At 36.5% G+C, this 19177-nt stretch overlaps 1 protein-coding gene across 1 annotated transcript in view; it reads right to left on the bottom strand.

The window, feature by feature from the left end:
- LOC106875034 (synaptosomal-associated protein 25-like) overlaps nucleotides 1–19177 on the bottom strand; it is an 85276-nt gene that overhangs the window by 36672 nt on the left and 29427 nt on the right. Inside the window, exon 2 of the mRNA XM_089362274.1 lies at nucleotides 8520–19177. This exon is cut by the window's right edge and continues 2235 nt beyond it. The gene's annotated coding sequence lies outside the window, so the exon portion shown is untranslated. The remainder of the gene's footprint in view (nucleotides 1–8519) is intronic.

The following is a 19177-nucleotide window of genomic DNA, read 5'->3' on the forward strand; positions in this document are numbered from 1 at the left end:
TTTCATTGACCCCAGTTCTTAACTGGTACTTTATTTTATCCTCCCAAAGAAATGATAAACAAAAATTTACCTTGGCAGGATTTGAAACCAGAATGTGAAGAACTGGAATAAATACTACATAACACTTTGGCTGGCACACTTAATGATTCTGCCAGCTCACCAACTGACAATAATAATCTCTTCTACTATAGAGACAAGGACTGAAATTTAAGGGAGGGGGCTAGTCCATTATATAGACCCCAGTGCTCCACTGGTACTTATTTCATTGATTCCAAAAGGATGAAGGGCTAAGTTGACCTCAGCGGAATTTGAACTCAAAACATAAGGACAGACAAAATGTCTCCAAGCATTTTGTCCGGCGTGCTAATGATTCTACCAGCTCACTACCTTGATTTAAAATTTTGGCACAAGGCCAGCAAATTAGGGGAGGGGTTAAGTCAATTACATCGATCCCCAGTGCTCATCTGGTACTTATTTTATCAACCCCCACAAGGATGAAAGGCAAAGTTGACCTCGGTGGACCTTGGCAAAGTCAACCTCAGTAGACCTTGGCAAAGCTGACCTCAGTGGGCAAAGTTGACCGTAAAGGTGGACGAAATACCACCAAGCATTTTGCCCCACATACTAACAATTTTGCCAGCTCAATGCCTTAATTAGCAACAATAATGATGGTGCCTAATTTAAGCACAAGGGAAGCAATTTCGAGACGAAGTAGATTAGTTGATTTCATCAACGCCAGTTCTTGATTGGTACTTTATTTTATCATCTCAAAGAAAAAAGAGACAAAATTTACCTTGCCAGGATTTGAAACCAGAATATGAAGAACTGGAATAAATACTACATAACACTTTGGCTGGCACACTTAATGATTCTGCCAGCTCACCAACTGATAATGATAATAGTAACAATAATTGCTTTAACCCTTTCGTTACCATATTTATTTTGAGATGGTCTGTGTTTCTTTCAATTAATTTTAAATATAACAAAGAATTAACTTGTTATATGAAATGCTGCTAAGCATTTTGCCCCACATACTAACGACTCTGCCAGCTTGACACCTTAATTAACAACAATAATAAGGTTTGGAGGGGGGGGGGGGAGATTTAAATTCAAAACTTATGAAAACAAAGCATTTGTACTCAGAGCCAGAGGCAGTTTCAGCTGGGTTGGTACCAAAAGGGTTAACATGACAGCAGTTATCATAGCAATTAATATAGTAATTAGAGATAGACACCAATATTACTGTCTGTATATAGCAGTAGGATAAACAGACTTGCATATCTGAACAAATCTAACTATATTACCATATAAAGTGTTGTCGACGTTATATTAGATCAGTATTGATATGATGTGTAGCAACAGTGGCATCAAATACTGGTTGTGACATTGTCACCATTTGACCTCCATTTTTCCATACTTGCAAGAGTCAGATGTAGTTTATTTGAGGCAGGTTTTCTATGGTTGGCTGCCCTGCCTGTTGCCAAGCCCCAACTATTTCCATGTGAGGTAATGTTTCCTGTGGTCAAACATGTTTCTCACTGAAGACTGGGAATTGCCAACATTACTTGTATGACGAAGGGCTTGCTTACAACCATCACATGACGTCAAGACAAAAGTGCACACAAACACGCACGCACACACACACACACACACACACACACACACACACATATCTGATGGGCTTCTTTCAGTTTCTCTCTACCAAATTCACTGACATGGCTTTGGTCAGTTTGAGACTATAGCAGAAGATATATGCCTGCAATGCCATATATGGAAAACAATTAAATTTTGGAAAAATTAAATGAAAAGTTTTTTAAAAGAATATTTGCATAGTATTCAAATACAAGGAGCATTTTCCTTGTTTCTGCCTGACTCTGTCTCTCTTGTGCGTTTGAGGCTGTTGTGAATTCTTGGCAGGGAGAAGGAGGAGGATGCGGGAGTGGCTATGTGGAAATATATATATATACATATACATATATATATATATATATATATATATATACATACATATAGCCACAAGTCACTTTCAGGGCACTTGACCATTTAACATCCTACTACTATCATACCACTCCCGCATTTTTTTCTCTCCTTGTTTCTTTCTGTTGAAGAGCGTAGGCTCGAAACATTAAAGACTTACTCTATTCCCAAGCGTTATACTAATACATCCATTTGTTGTTTACACCACCTGTCTTCGTCTGTGCGATAGATAGATAGATAGATAGATAGATAATGTATGTATGTATAAGAGATAGAGAGAGACAGATGAGAAAGAGGAAGGGGAGTAACCCTCACCTGTTTTGTAAATAAGGAGTCTTGTATTCCTAAAGTCAGCAGATAATTTGTCAACAGGGGAAACGACAACAATATCACTGCTCATAGCACAGTGACTTTCAACAAAGTACAAATGTAAACAAATACACAGACACACATTCACATACATATACACACATACATACATATATATATATATATATATATATATATATATATATACACACACACACATATATATATATATATATATATATATATATATACACACACATATGTATGTAATATAATATATAATATAGTCCACTTAGGGTAACTTGGGGTAAACACCATGCGAAAATTCCTGATTACTCTGCTATCCCCAAATAATAATAATACATATATATATATATAGTTTTAGGGAAAAAATTGATAAATTTTAATAAATTGATTTTAATTGAGTTTTTACCTGTAATTTTGGATTTTATCCCTAATATTATTTATTATATTTATTATATTATATTTATCTTATGATATTTAATTTACTTTATATTATACTCATTTATTGTGCTTTTAATTATTAATTTTTCTATATGTGATAGTGGATTTTCATCGATGAGTTCTTGAAAATTGGTTATTTTCCCTAAAACTATATATATATATATATATATATATATATATATACTTTATCTATAAGGCTCAATTTAATTTTAATTTTTTATAAATTGATTTTAATTACCTGTAATTTTGGATTTTGTCCCTAATATTATTATTATTATATATATATATATATATATATATTAGATATGCATATACATACAAATATATATATGTATACACACACATGCACACATATATGTATACATACACACACACATATATATACATACACACACATATATATACATACACACATGCATATATACACACATACATACACACACATACATATATACATACACACACACATATAGACACACACACACACATATATATAAATATATATACACACACACACGTATCTGTAACAAAGTCTTCCATTAAGACTTGTGATTAAATTAACAAGTAAGGTTAATATTCATAATGAATTTGCCATTTTCAGTGGGTGTGCAGCACCCAGAATATACACCCCGGATATATACATATGTGAGCATATATACACTCCACCATCAACAGTACTCAGCCTTATCCAGCTTTATAAATCGCTAAAGTAAATATCATCCCATGATGTATTGGATGTTTAATAATATTTTGAATAACATTGATTTTAAATCACATTTGACAAATTTCTGTTGGTCCAACCAAGAATGTTAATTTACTCGAAATTATTGCAGCCACAAAATTCCTTTTATGGAAATATAAGAGAAAGTAAAATAGCCTATGACAAGGATGTATAACTGAGGTGTTCAACTAGTTTAATTGTCTGAGGTTCCAGAGAGTTTTCCTTCTACCAAATCCACTTTGGTTGACCCAGGGCTTTAGTGGAAGACTTTTGCCCAAGGTGCCCCACGGTGGGACTGACCCCAAAAACCATTTGGTATAAAAAAAAAAAATGACAATTCTGTGCTGATGAAGGGAAATAACCTGGAAATTGTGATGCACAGATATTGCTTTGAGCTGAGTGGGGGTGCTAGATTCCCTTGCTCAAAAATGTAAGGACACAGATCGTGTCGTAAAGCCAGCTGGAGACGATGTCTCCTGGGGGCTAAATTACATCGATCAGAGGGATATACTACCACGTTGAAGGATATAACAGAGAATATATAATAGAAATTAGAGAAATAATAAATAAATAGATAAATAGAATCCCCAATAGAGGGGGTAGTCCACTTAGGGTAACTTGGGGTAAACACCATGCGAAAATTCCTGATTACTCTGCTATCCCCAAATAATAATAATACATATATATATATAGTTTTAGGGAAAAAATTGATAAATTTTAATAAATTGATTTTAATTGAGTTTTTACCTGTAATTTTGGATTTTATCCCTAATATTATTATTATATATATGTATATATATATATATGGATATATGTATATATCTATATATATATATATATATATATATATATATATAAATTTAAATAGTAAGGGTGAAAAATTGAGTATCAATTTAATTAATATCAATTTAAAACCAGTGGCCTAGCATATTGGAAAATCTGAAGATTCAGAAAAATTATATTACATACATATGTGTGTGTATATATATATATATATATATATATACACGCACACGTGTGTGTGTGTGTATGTATGACTGTATGTAAGTGTGTATGAAGTATTAAGATTATATATGAAGATGAGGAACCAAACACTAACACTGCCACCACCACGACTGAAATGGTGAGGCCTCTCCTAGTTCTTGCAAAAATGGTCAAGTCCAAAATTTAAAGAAACTGACGAGTGACTAGGTAGGTGATGATAAAGGCAAACAATAGTTTATGGTACATTGAATATATTCATTGGCAGCGAAGTGTAAAATATTATACATGCTGGGGCCTTTTTTTCTTCTTTTCCTACCTTTTAATGTGATAGAAAAACGAAAGCTGAGCCGACACCTCCTTTGTGTGTTTTTTTTTCCTACTCTGCTGAAGGTCAAAAGCTCTAAACGTTAGACTTCCTTCCTTATTCATCATGGCAGTAAAATTTATTCAGCAGTACGTGGTGAAGTGTTGTTTAATAACGTGAGTGATATGTATGAACGATTTAAATGACTAAAAAAGAGACGGGCTGGAGAGTCAAATAAGTCTAAATCCCTAGACATAAAAAAAAATATTACATGAAATACAGAAATTAGCATAACAGGGCTCTGTAATAATTATGTAAGGAGTATTAGTGATATAACATGATAATAAAAGACGCACAAGGACATACACACACATACACACACACACATGCGCACGCATACACTGACAAATCTGCTTTCTGTTATACAATGAAAATACGCAGCAAGAATAATCAAGTAAAATGGAGTGCCAGGCTAAATCCTTCTCACGTTGTGACTTCAGATCCAACCAAGGAGGGTTCACATCGGGGGTTTTCAACCGTTTTTTAATCTATGGACCTCTTTGATTACAACTTTATTCTGGTGGGTCCCCAGAGCCGTTTTGATGTTTAGAAACTAGTTTTATAGACACTTACTCTTTTATTTGTTGCAGTCATTTGACTGTGGCCATGCTAGAGCACCACCTTTACTCGAATAAATCGACCCAGGGACTTATTCTTTGTAAGTCTTGTACTTATTCTATTGGTCTCTTTTTGCCGAACTGCTAAGTTACGGGGATGTAAACACACCAACATTGGTTGTCAAGCGATGGTGGGGGGACAAACACAGACACAAACAACAAACACATACATATATATATATATATATATATATATATATGTGACGAGCTTCAGTAATTTATCTGCGGCCATGCTGGAGCACCGCCTTTAGTTGAACAAATCAACCCCAGGACTTATTCTATTGGTATCTTTTGCCGAACTGCTAAGTCATGGGAACGTAAACACACCAGCATCAGTTGTCATAGTGATGGTGGGGAGGACAAACACAGACACATATAAACACATACACACACACACATCTGTGCCCTGTCGGTATCTCCTGGAGGAGATGTTCTCCTGGGGCTAAAAGCAGTAGTAACATTTACCCTTAGGGTTTAGCCGCATTTAAGTGGCAAATATATTTCACGTTGACAAAAGGAATGTTATATTAAAATTAGGTGAGGTTAGAGATGTTATGCAAAGAATAATCAGACATGTTAAAAACTTGATATAATTAAACACAGAATAGAAAGATAATAATATAAACACAGACAATATTATTTTTTAAAAGAATGGTATAATTTACAAAAACAGGGGATACAGTAACCCAACCATTATACATTTATAGAAGCATCAATGAAGAGTCAAAACCTACAAAACCTGGGCGAGGAGAGAAGCAAGAAATAAATAGCTCAAGGTTGAGAAGAGTAGAGAAAAGCTAATACTCTGGAGGTAGTGAAGGGATCAAGTGATGGGAGGAAATTACACAGTTATTCCTAGACCCCAATTAAATCTACCTTAGGTCTAAATTAGTGATTCTTAATTAGAGTCCATAAGACCCTAAGTCGATGATGGTCAATACTTTGCAGGTTGTGAAGGAATTAAGTGAAGAGTGATAGGAGGAAGTTACACAATTATCCCTAGACCCCTATTAAATGTACCTAAGGTCTAAACTAGTGATTCTTAAACGGGGTCTATAGTTGATGCCAGTACCGCCTGACTGGCCCTCATGCTAGTGGCACATAAAAAGCACCTACTACAATCTTGGAGTGGTTGTCATTAGGAAGAGCATCCAGCTGTAGAAACCTTGTCAGAGCAGATTGGAGACTAGTACAGCCTTCTGGCTTGCCAGCCCTCAGTCAAACCGTCCAACCCATGCCAGCATGGAAAACGGACGTTAAACGACGATGATGATGATGACATACATAAATGTATATATATATGTATGTATACACACACACACACACACACACACACATAGGACACACAGACTATGGACTCCAAGGAAATTAAACTTGATGATGGTGGTTTGTGTTAGGCAAAATGTTAAGCAGTGAAGATCATGAGTTATAAGTTTATATGTCAATGGGAGGAATAGAATCTGATATTTCAGGACAGACCCGGGGAAAAAAAGATAGTTTTTTAAAATCAAGATTAAATTTGTTCTTTTTTTTCTTTCTTTCAGACAAAATGGTTTGTCTCAAAATGCTAGTTTCCTCTTCAGATTCCTTTTCGTATTATATAAAATTACCAAAACTCCTGAAATGTTAATGTGTAGACGCAGGCATGGCTGTGTGGTAAGAAGCTTGCTTCCCAATCATATGGTTCTGGGTTCAGTCCCACCAAATGGCACCTTGGACAAGTGTCTTCTACTATAGCCTTGGGCCGACCAAAGCCTTGTGAGTGGATTTTAGTAGACAGAAACTGAGTTGAGGCCATCGTGTATATATATGTGTGTGTGTGTGTGTTTGTCCCCCCACCACTGCTTGACAACCAGTGTTGGTGTGTTTATGTCCCCATAACCTAGCAGGTAGGCCAAAGGGACGGATTGAATAAGTACAAGGTTTAACAAAAAACAAAAATATTGGGTTTGATTCATTCAGCTAAAAATTCTTCTAGATGGTGCCCCAGCATGGCCACAGTCTAATGATTGAAACAAGTAAAAGATAGAAGATACATATGCAGGTAACTGGAGACAGTTATTTCTTTCACGCTGCCTTATTTTCATTTCCTTACCAATAACCTCCATCATTCTTTAATCATTCTCTACTCCATCATTCTTTAACCATTCTCCACTCCATCATTCTTTAACCATTCTCCACTCCTGTCTTTCCTTCTGCCCAGAGTAATAGCACGTGCTTTTCAAAGGCGTTTTATCCAGTCGCTGTCTAAATGTCGGAATGTTAACATCTGGTCCCCTTTCGTCACTGCTTTGCTTTATCCCATTCAGATGTAGACACTAATCTATCGACGAGCTTGTGGCTCGTCTAGCTCAACACACTGTGGGATTTCTACCTCACCTCGCTACCACTTCAAAACTTATTAGATATTTTAGATGTACAGCCAAGTACCGGAGCTAACTACCTTCATGTGCATGAAGGAATGAACTCATGCCTCCTACACACTATTGTCTTGTACACTTATCTCTGTTGTGCCAGTTACTTCATGTGTGAGCAAGGAATAAATTATGTTTGTTAACCAAAAGCATTACCTTCTGATTTTTATCGTTACCTTTATGTAAAACATGCATTTATACGTTTCAAACCTTACGTGCATACATCTAAATATACTTCTTAAACTGGTAAAGCCCAATTCTTAATTTACCTCTTGTTACAGATGTAACTTTGCCTTATTCCCTGTAAACAAGGAACATGGCACGATATGGTTAATAAACCTGCCTAAACACTAAACTAAATACCCAGAGTGGAGTTTGGTAGATATCTTTTCCCCATTGCAAAAAAAAATATGTACTGAAAGCTTATGGCTAGTTAGAAGAGATTTGACAGTTTTTATGGTACCTGTTTTCAGCCAGTGTGAATGGGGAAAGATTTATATTTATAAAATAAAAGCAAAACATCAAAAATAATTCTAAACATACACAATAACATGAAAATAAATCAACATCAAACAAAACATGTAAAAAAAAAGAAAAAATTAAAATCAGAGCCAAGATTATAATTTCAAAAGGAAAGAAAATACATATAAAAAAAAATCCATCCTTACTTTTGTGTCCTTGAAGATTGATCACTCGGTAAAAGAACAATCCAATTTTTTTAATTTTGGGTTAAAATGGTAGAACTTTCCACAAACATCCATCTTGAAATGATTTGAAGTTTGATTTCTTATCAACAGAATTGTCCGTTAGAATTTTTTCACTGCCTTGTCTAAAATTCTTCAAAATTAATTCTCTTCATTCTCAATAAAAAGGAAAACAAACATCCTATAGCTGAAGTCTTGGAGTAGTTTCTTCTTTCTTTTCTTTTATCATCAGATATTCTCTTCAGAATGTGTGCGTGTGTTTGTGTGTGTGTATGCACACACACACACATACGCACATATATATGTATATATGTATGATGATGATACATATATATATCTTTATATATATATATATATATTTATCACATCAAAATAGTGTGGAATACAGGGAATGGAGAATAAAATTATTTATTCAACCATTGCTTGAAGTTCAATTTTTCTCTTATTTTTCTTAATTGCTTTTCATTTTATTTTCCATATTTCAATAAACTTCCTAGAATTTCCATCTAAAAGTAAGTAGACTTAGCAATTATCCCTTATCCTATATACATTATCTTTTGGGGGTTTTTTTTTTTGGTTTTTTTTTCTTCTTTTATCATTTCTTCATTGAAATGTTTAATGTTAGATTCTCAATTTAGTGTTAGATCCTACACAATTTCCTTCGGCCACAACTATAATCTTAATCTAGGAGTTTGAACGCTCTCTTTTTTTCACCATAGCCCAGTCGTTTCTTGTTTTTTTAAATATCACACGATCAGTCTTTGATTTCTTTCTGTTGATGAAAAATTGGGAGTGGGGTGAAAGAAAGAAACAAGATTCGTCTGTTGTTGGAGTGAGAGTGAGAGAGACAAAAGGGTGGCGGTGGAAGAGAAGATAAGCATGTAATTTTCATTGAAAAACTGCTGACAGATTTTCTAATGTTTTGTAGTTCTTGCTGCAAGTATTGTCTTTGTATTGAATGAATGTGTAAATAATATTGTGTGTGTGTCTGTGTGTATACAGGACATTGGTGGTGCAACTGAACCTGTGAATGTCAATGTGCTAGTGAAGTGACGTAGTGGTGGTGGTGTGCACATGTAGAGATGAAATTTGAACATATGCAAACATGCAGATGTGATGAATGTCTTACCTCCAGACACACCTATAATCAATCAACAAAACATAACAGGATATGCAATATCCGAACCATTTGTTTTTCTTTTGTTATTATTGTGGGCGGTACCTTTTTTTTTTTTTTTTTAATTTCCTTTTTAAAGAACTACAAGAACACAAACTTAGACATTACACTAACTGGTAACAATGATACACATCAACCCTTTAGCATTTAATCCGGCCATATCCAGCCAAAATATTCTCCCCCGTTTTATCTTCAAACTGACCAGATTTGGTCTCTCACACTTACCCTACAATATAATTCTAAAAATAAACCACTGCATCACCAAAATCTCAAAGCTACAAGATAATGATTGACTAGTTCTTATCAATGTGAATAAATAAGTATTACATTTGACAGAAAAATCTAGATGTTATAGAGTTAAACAGTGCCTGCTTAGTATACTGGGCTCCGCTTACAGGAGCCAGTGCTTCTGTAAAAGAACTTGTATTAGATACCTGGTCATGGAATCTCAGAACCTAAGAATGTCATTTTCACAGACTTCTGTCATCAAACTAAAAAGTAATTAAAGAAAAATCTGTATAACGATTATCCGAACACAAAATATATATCTGTTATCAACGGACAGACACTGTCATCAATTATGATGAACAGATGTACTTATCGTTTAATTAATGAACTGTACCCTAAGTGGCTGAGGACTGCAGACACCTGTACCCTTAATGTAATCCTCTGGCAGACTCTACATGACAAAGCTGGGTGCTCAAAATACAGGCAAAACCCTCTGGTGGGCTTCTGCATAGTTGTTTGTGTTGTTGTCTACCCAGGCTTCAGTGAAACCAAAGCCAAAGTAGAAGAAAGACTGTAGCCTCCGAGGTGCCGTGCAGCAGGATTGATCTTTGAACCAAACGATGGCAAAACAAGTTTGCTATCTATGCGGTAATGTGCCCATGGATATGTGTGTGGTTAACACCCTCACGCGCACACATATATACAAACACATATACACATTATTCAACTCCTCAGAGCATCCCAGTTTGTTTGTTCTTCCATAAATGTATATATATATATATATGTATATATATATATATATATATATATATATATATATATATATATATATGTATATATATAAAATATGATACATCTCCAAAGTTAAAAAAAAAATTAATCATAAAAACACTTGAAACAATTTCATAGTTTAAAGAAGAAATATGAAATTAAAAATTAAAATTTCATATCAGCTACAAGCCCATAACCAACATCCTAACTTTGCTTTGTATCAAACATTTCTATTATTACATACGGTTTCGATAATGAATTCGTTCTGTTTTGTTGTTGATTTTTTTTTTTTTTTTTTTTTCACATTATCTAAATTTGAAAGTAACCAGAATGATGGCGATGATGATGATGACGACGACGACAGTAATAATAATAATGATAATAATAATAATAATAATAATAAATAATAATAATGATGCACAATTGGAAAAAGTGCAGTTTGTTATGTAATAAAAAACATAAGATTGATTTTGGATTTTTCATTTTCTACTTTGAACCTGAAGAAGATGGATGTACTGTTGAAATGGAAGTATTGTTCAGTTTAATAAACAAAGTTCAATCTGAGTTTTATTACATATCGTATTGCGCTCTTCTAATTGCATATTTTTTAACCTTCGTGAAGAGTTTCGTCAGTCTTCGTAAATTAATAATAATAATGATAATAAAAATAAGGAGAAGAAGAAAAAGTGCAGCAATAACAAAAACAACAACAACAACAACAACAACGATGAGGAGGAGGAGGGAAAAGAAGGAAGATGAGGTGTGGCTTAGGCCCGATGGAATTAATTAACGATGGGAGAGGGGAGGGCAACGTATAACGAGGACTCTGTGCAGTTTATACCATTCTACAGGAGTATTTGATTCAGTTGTACTGATAGAGTATTAGGGAGATGCAATGAACATCACAACTACCCATTAAAAAAAATTATAATAATAATAATAATAATGATGATGATGGTACTGCTGGTGTTGATGATGATGATGATGATGATGAGCAAAAAAAGTGGCCTTGGTATTGAGAAGCCATGTTTCTTTTCTAAATAAACCCAATATTTATTCATGGATCTTCCAAGACCGACCATTCTGCTGACGGGTTAAGAATATCTGAATCACAAGAATGAAAACAAATAATAACAATAATAATAATAATAATATTTGCCACATTCGCAATGTTTGCTACTGTGGCTGCGTATCTTCATCACAGTCATCACCATCATCATCGTCATCATCATCATCATCATCATCGCTGTCATTGTCATTATCCTTATTATTACTACCATTCAAAAGCAAGAGAAAGAAAAGTTGGCGAGGTGGGGTGGGGGTGGAGGCGGGTAGGATATTTGTCGGAGAGGTAGAGCTGTACAGTTCTTTATCAATAAGCTAAATTTTAGGAATCTGAAGGAAATGGAAAAAAAAAAAAAAAGTAAAAGAAAGAAAGAAAGAGCCTGTGGTGCTGCGATAGAACAAGACATTGGGGGGGGGGGAGGTTAAAATATAACAAAACATAAGTATTTCTACTCTAGGCACAAGGCCCTGAAAATTATGGGGAAAAAGGGGGAGCTAGTCAATTATATCGACCCTAGTACGTAACTGGTACTTGTTTCATCGACCTCGAAAGGATGAAAGGCAAAGTCGACTTCGGTGGAATCAAAACAAAACAAATAATAATAATGATAATAATAATAATCCTTCCTACTAAAGGCACAAGGTCTGAAATTTTGGGGGAGGGGACTAGTCAATTACATTGACCCCCAGTGTTTCACTGGTACTTAATTTATCGACCCCTGGAAGGATGAAAGGCAAAGTTGACCCTGGTGGGATTTGAACTCAGAATGTGAATATACCGCAAAGCATTTTGTACAGCATGCTCACAATTCTGCCAGCTCACCACCTTTATAATAATAATAATAATAATAATAATAATAATGATGGTTCTAATAATGGCACAGAAATTCAGGAGGGGAGTGTTCGTGAACTGAATCAACACCAGTATTTAACTGGTACTTTATGTCATAGACCCTTGAGAGGAAAAATGTCAAAGTTAGTTTTAGTAGTATTTGAACTCAGAATGTAGAAGAACACAGCTAAGTAACTAAGTACCCTGTGGCATCTTGTCTGATGAACCACCATTGCTGCCTGAGCAGAATTTTTAGAGTGACAAAGTATCTTATAGTGTTTTATGTTCTGGTTTGAAAGCCTACATTCATCAACTTTTGCTTTTTATCCCCCTTCTGGGGGGGGGGGGGGGTCAATAAAATAAAATGCCATTTAAGTACCAGTGCTGATACAATCAACAGTTCACTTCCCCCTCACAAAAATGTTATGCCTTATGACTATGTAAGAATCACTATCACATTCATTGTTATTAGTTGCTATGAAATAGTTTGGATGTATTTTTAACCATGCTGCGTAAGTCTCTGTTAAAAATCATTGTTTTTGCCTGTTTGATATTGTTTTATGAGTAAAACTTTTATATTCCCCACCCCAAAAAAAATGCTCAGTCAGTATTAGAAAAAATTCATATACAAGACAGCTTCAACAATGCCCGTCATAAAAATACTGAAAGGGAAAACCCTTCCTCTCACCAGCTCACTTACAGCTGAACACTTCCATCTCCTTCCGACACTCACTCCACTGAAAAGGGATTGCAAGTCAACTGGCAAGGGCAGTGGTAATGGTAACAACAACAGCAACAACAAAAAACTGAGTGTTGTCAGACTGCTGGAAGCTGGCACTATTGCAGAAAAAAACATCCACGACCACCACTACCAGTAGCAGCATGATGTTAAGCACTGAGAGGGACAGTGGCAGCAACACCACCAGTCACCATAGTCACCACGACAGGCAATGACACCAGTGACAAAAAGCAACAATAACAACAATAAAATTAACAACAACTACAGAACCAGTGAAGAATTAACAACAACTACACAAAAAGTTTTTCATATGCTGTTAATACAAAAAAAAACTGTTACCACTAGGCCTGGGAAACAAAAGCAGTGAATTGGCTCAAGCCCAAAATATTAAATTTGAGAGGGGGAAGGCAGTAGTAATAGTGCCTCCTGAAATCATGGCAGAACATGCAAAGAGAACAGTCCATTACAGATGTGTTCCCCTACGAAGATAGTGAGTTGAGCTTGCCACAATCTTTCAAGTGGAGAAAGCTCTGAATGACATTATGGAAGATGTGGCCCACATGCAAAAAGCAAGGCAGTTTGCCAGCATTGAAGTCCTCTTCAAATGTGAGGACCTGTTGTGAAAACATTCTGTGATACTCCGCTGGAGTGAGGAGTGTGTTCTGTATCTGACATACCTTTCAAAGAGAACTGTCAAGCTGAGGATATTGGGTATTCTGCCTGATGTGAACATCTGGTGGAACATAGCCTGTGTTGTCCTCAAGGACCCAGACACACTCCTCAAGCTCAAACGCAGCAACAGAGAGAACTGGTTTGGTATAAACCTAGAGATTCTGCTCCAGGTGAAACCTGAGAACGTAGAGAAAATCCCAGACTTCATACAGCTGTCTGATGGGATTGAGCTACATCTTGTCATAGAAGGCAGAAAACCAAAGTGTGATCTTTGTGGGACCACCTTAGAGCCTTCTTCACCTTAAAAATAGGAGGCATGAACACTGCACCCTCAACAACTGCAACATCAAAGACAATATATCACACCTGCAGTATTATCATCAACAGCAGTGACAACAGATACACAAAAATTACCATCAGAGGGACTACAACAGCAACATTAACAACTACACCAGCAGTTGCAAAAGCAATAAGACTGCCAGACAAAAATAACAGAAGCAGCTGAGACAACAACAGCCCAACAGCATCCTCATCATTATCACCACCAACATGAAAAACAACAGAAAAAAAACCCACCCAGAGCATTTCTCATCCCAGCTCTCTCTCTCTCTCTCTCTCTCTCTCTCAAACACACATAGACATTCTCACAAATACAAACATATTCCCACACATATCCAAGTCAGATTCCACAGGCACTGGTACCTCTACATCTCAAAGTAAAGATGAAAAGGAACCTCACAAACTGACCCACCCCCCAGAAAACACAAAAATCATCTTATCTCATATCAAAACACACACAAAAACCAGAAAACACTGAAAATGTGCTCATGAAAATACAAACATATTGACATCAACCCCACCAGCATCACAATCATCAACACACCCTTTGCTTCAGCTACCAATACCACCGACACTACCACAACCACAACTACCCAGTAGGCTTTCATAGGGGTTCCTAAAGGGACACCAACCAGATATGAAAGTTGGGCCACCCATGTTCTAACAGCACCTGGAGGGTAAATAAACCCAGTCTTTTCTTTTCTCTGAACTCTTTCCAGCCAATGTGGTAATTAGAGCAGGTTATATAAATACACATGGTCTGGGGTCATTCTGGAAGCAAGGTCACTTGCTCAATGACCTCAGGTCACTAGCTATAGATGCAACAGCTGTCAGTGAGACTAGGATTTCAAACATGTGCACAGTAGCCCCTGTTTTTGATGACTTTGTGATCTTTGCATCTCTTAGTCAACCTGGAACAGGAGGCAGAGCGGCAGCACTGTTTAGAAAATGCCTGGATCTCAAGGCACAGATGATCTTTCTAGATGCAGGTGGTAAGTCAGAGGTTGTAAACGAGCAATAGTGAAGGTGGTACTTTGAAACTAGTCATAATGTATGCCCCAACTGAAGTAAGGCAGCCAGATTTCTTTATATGTTTGGCAGTTTTTCTTGGGACATCTAGCTCTTTAGTGCTATGGGATGAATGGAATGCTATCTTGGATGCACACCTGGACTGTGTAGGGCTAACTGATAGAAGAGCCTCACAAACCTAAGTCACTATGAACTGGCTAACAGATATCGACTGAATTTCCTGAATGCACCAATGTGGATATGGGTAAATAGCATTGGGTCATCCAGATCATATCTTGGTAGAGTATTCTGTAGGCCAGTAGAGGAAACAGCATAGGTTGTCCACAATTTAAAGTTGTCAGCTACACACAACCACAAATTTATGATCTGTACAGTTGAACCAGATAGGTTCTATAGGCAGAGCCCCAGATACTGGAAGCTGAATGCATCGTTCCTGATGCATCAAGCTTTCGGAAACCAATTTAGCAAGTTAGTCCTTTAGAAGTTGACCAGCACAATTGTCAACAACTGATGGTAGACCCAAAAGGGGTTAGGCATTAGGGTTTAGTAAAGAAATAATGATAGAGAAGTCTAGTATAGAGGGCAACGTAGTTAGGAAGCTAGAAGAGGTACCTAGGAAAAGCAAAGCAAACAATGTGCTGGAAGTGAGATTGGTTCTTGACCAAATCTTCAAGGTCAAGAACAAAGGTCATGTTGTCAGAACTTGGGTACATCTTCTAAAACACGAGGAAATGATAGCTGTTCAATGGGCCTGGCTGGTAGAGGTGCAACATGGCAACAAAACTACAATTCGGTCTTTCATGTGACAAGATGGGCACTTGCTACTAGAATCCAAGCAAATGTGTGCTGTATTTCAGCAGCACTTTGCTGAACTGTACAGGGCACACAGTGGGTCAGAGATGAGGGTGGATTTTTACCTCCTGCTTCAATGACCTGCTGTAGCTTTCTGCCAGGGATGCAGAGTTCTGTGAAATGCTGATAACAGCTGAAGATGTATGTGATGTGAAGACTAGCTGCACAAGGGAGAAATCTCCGAGGTTGGATGGTTTACCCTTTAAGCTTTATCTTCCTACACCAGATTTATTCAGTGATCTCTCGGCAGATGTCTACCACAACTGGCAGCTGATTGAAAGAATTCCCAGTCTTGTGAGCCAAGGTGTGGTAGTGCTGCCGAGAAAGGACCCCAAAAATGAGCACATATTACAAGGTTTTGACCCAGGTGATAACCGAGAGGCTAGCACTTGTCGTGGATAGACTGGTCGGTGATGCACTATCCCAAACAGATCTATCCACGACCACCTCCACTCCACACAGTACATCATAAAGAGGGTAAGGAACCCTGGCATGGGTGGAGGCCTGATCAACATGGATCAATCAAAAGCCTTTTAATAGAGTTGACCATCAATACTTGGCAGTTGGTTTCAGTCACATTTTCAAAGGTTGAATTACAGCAGTGCACAGCGACATCTGCTCAGTAGTCAAAGCAAATGGCCACATATCAGAATCATTTAGCATCACATGTTCAGTCTGTCAAGGATGCCCTCTCTTTCCTCTTCTGTATGTGCTGGCTCTCAAGCCATTACTATGGAAGCTGGATGTTTCGAGGGGCATCCCACGCGAACTAGGATGCAAAAGTTTTGTGTCAGATTATGCAGACGACATCACTATAATAATGTCAGACATCAAAGTGATCGGTACTAGAGTACAAAGTAGTGGCAGGAGCAAAGACTAACCAAAAGTCAGAGGACCTGCAGCTCAACACCTGGAAAGGCAGGCCCATGCCACCCAACAGCATCATAGGGAACTGGATGGAAGGACCAGTTAAATTGCTTGGGGTCTGGTTTGATCCAGGCCTCCAGGTAGACAAGAACTGGGGGAGGGTGAAGAGAAGGGTGGTCAGTCTCACCCAGAAATGGGGTGAGAGGAAGCAGTCTCTGAAAGGTTGAGCAGAGGTAACAAATGCATACATCACCCCCTTCATTTACTACTATCTAACCCTCGTCCTTTGCCCTGCTTTGTTGCTGGTCAAGCTGGAGCACTTACTTTTCAGTTTCTCTAAAAAGAATGGTACATTTGCTATCAGCAACCACTAAGTGTAGGACTGGACATGCTGTAGCTAATGGTGCACAGACATTGGCTGGTCTTTTCCAGAGGACTTTAGTGCTGGGGCCCATGGATAATTTCCAGAAATCCTTGGCCTGGTTTGTGCTACTGGGGATTCTGCCAGTTTGAGACAAGCTCTACAGGCATGGAAGTACTGTCTGAGATGCGTACAGAGCAATGAAACTGTTCTGCATGCACTCATCCAGTCTCAAGAGATAGCTGACTTGTAGAGCTTTATCAAACAGCTGTTGTCATGTGGAGGGCAGATCTGATTATTAGCCGAGTCCATCAAGAGGATAGCCCCGTTGCCTTCTTTTGGCCAGAAAGGGCATGCAGTTTTTCTGTCTGGTGGCTAAGACAAAAAGACAGTGTGGCAGACAAGGTCGAAAGGACTAAAGACAGACACTTTCCTTTTCAGTGAAACCCTCATTGACTTTTTCAAGTTGTTCTTGAAAAGGAAAGTCAGGGTGGAGAGGGAAGTGCTGCCCCCTACCCCAGTATTTTTGTTGAAAAGTAAGTGAATGTGGTGAGGATGGCCTGTGTGAATGAGCCTACCCTGAGCATGCAACTGTAGGCTGGAGGGAGAGGAAAGGAGAGGGGTGCCTGCTTGAGGTGCCCTTGGAGATTGGAGTGTCCAGAATGTGTTAGGTACCTAGGTGACCCAGGGTGGAGCTTCCCTCCTTTTGAAGAATGTTATTAATATGCTTTTATTGCTAATCATTTTTGGTTGTTGTTGTTTAGACATGCTACCTGTAAATCCTCAATCTCTTATGTCGTATTAACCTTTTGTTTTTGTGTGCAGCCCTTGAGGCCAATAAAGAAAGAATCATTATTATTATTATTATTATTATTATTATTATTATTATTCTTGCTGGCCTTGTGACAAAAACACAAAATTATTATTATTATTTCTTTGTTTTAAACAAGTTCTTAAAATATAATTAAAAAAAAATAAAATTTATGAAAAATAAAATAAAATGAGATGTGATGACCATTATTGCCTATACCATTCCATTTTGCCTCAATAAAATAAAATTAAATTAAATTAAAAAAAAGAAAAGAAAAAAGAAGCTTACACACCGAAAATAATTATCTATTTGGAATTTGATACAATATCAGTTTGGTACAAAGGAAAGGAGGGCAGAAAAACAGGATTAAGTCATGATCAATATTGAATTCTCATTAAGTTAATTATTAATATTATCATCATCATCATCTAAAAAATATCATAATTATTATTATTCTCATCATTATTTAAAAATAAAGAAACAAACATTATTTAATCTAAATACAAATATATATATATCCTGAATAATGTTTGTTTATATATATATGTATATATATATATATATATATATATATATATATATATATATACACACACATACATACATATATATATACATATATATATATATACATATAGAGAGAGAGATTAGTTATTAAAAACTAGGAGAATTATTATCAAAAATAAAAAAATTTATTTTAAAAAAAATCAAAAATAAAATCAAAAAAAAAAATCATTACATTATTATTATAATTGTTAAAAATAATGTTAAAAACAAAAAAATACAAAATGGAGTACAGAGTGGGCTGTGAGAATAATTCTCCAACTTTATCTGACTCCAAAAATCTATAGCGGGGAGAAGGGGTACACTAAACTTAAC

Source organism: Octopus bimaculoides, chromosome 14 (assembly GCF_046866305.1).
Source record: "Octopus bimaculoides isolate indiv1 chromosome 14, ASM4686630v1, whole genome shotgun sequence".
Classification (NCBI taxonomy): domain Eukaryota; kingdom Metazoa; phylum Mollusca; class Cephalopoda; order Octopoda; family Octopodidae; genus Octopus; species Octopus bimaculoides.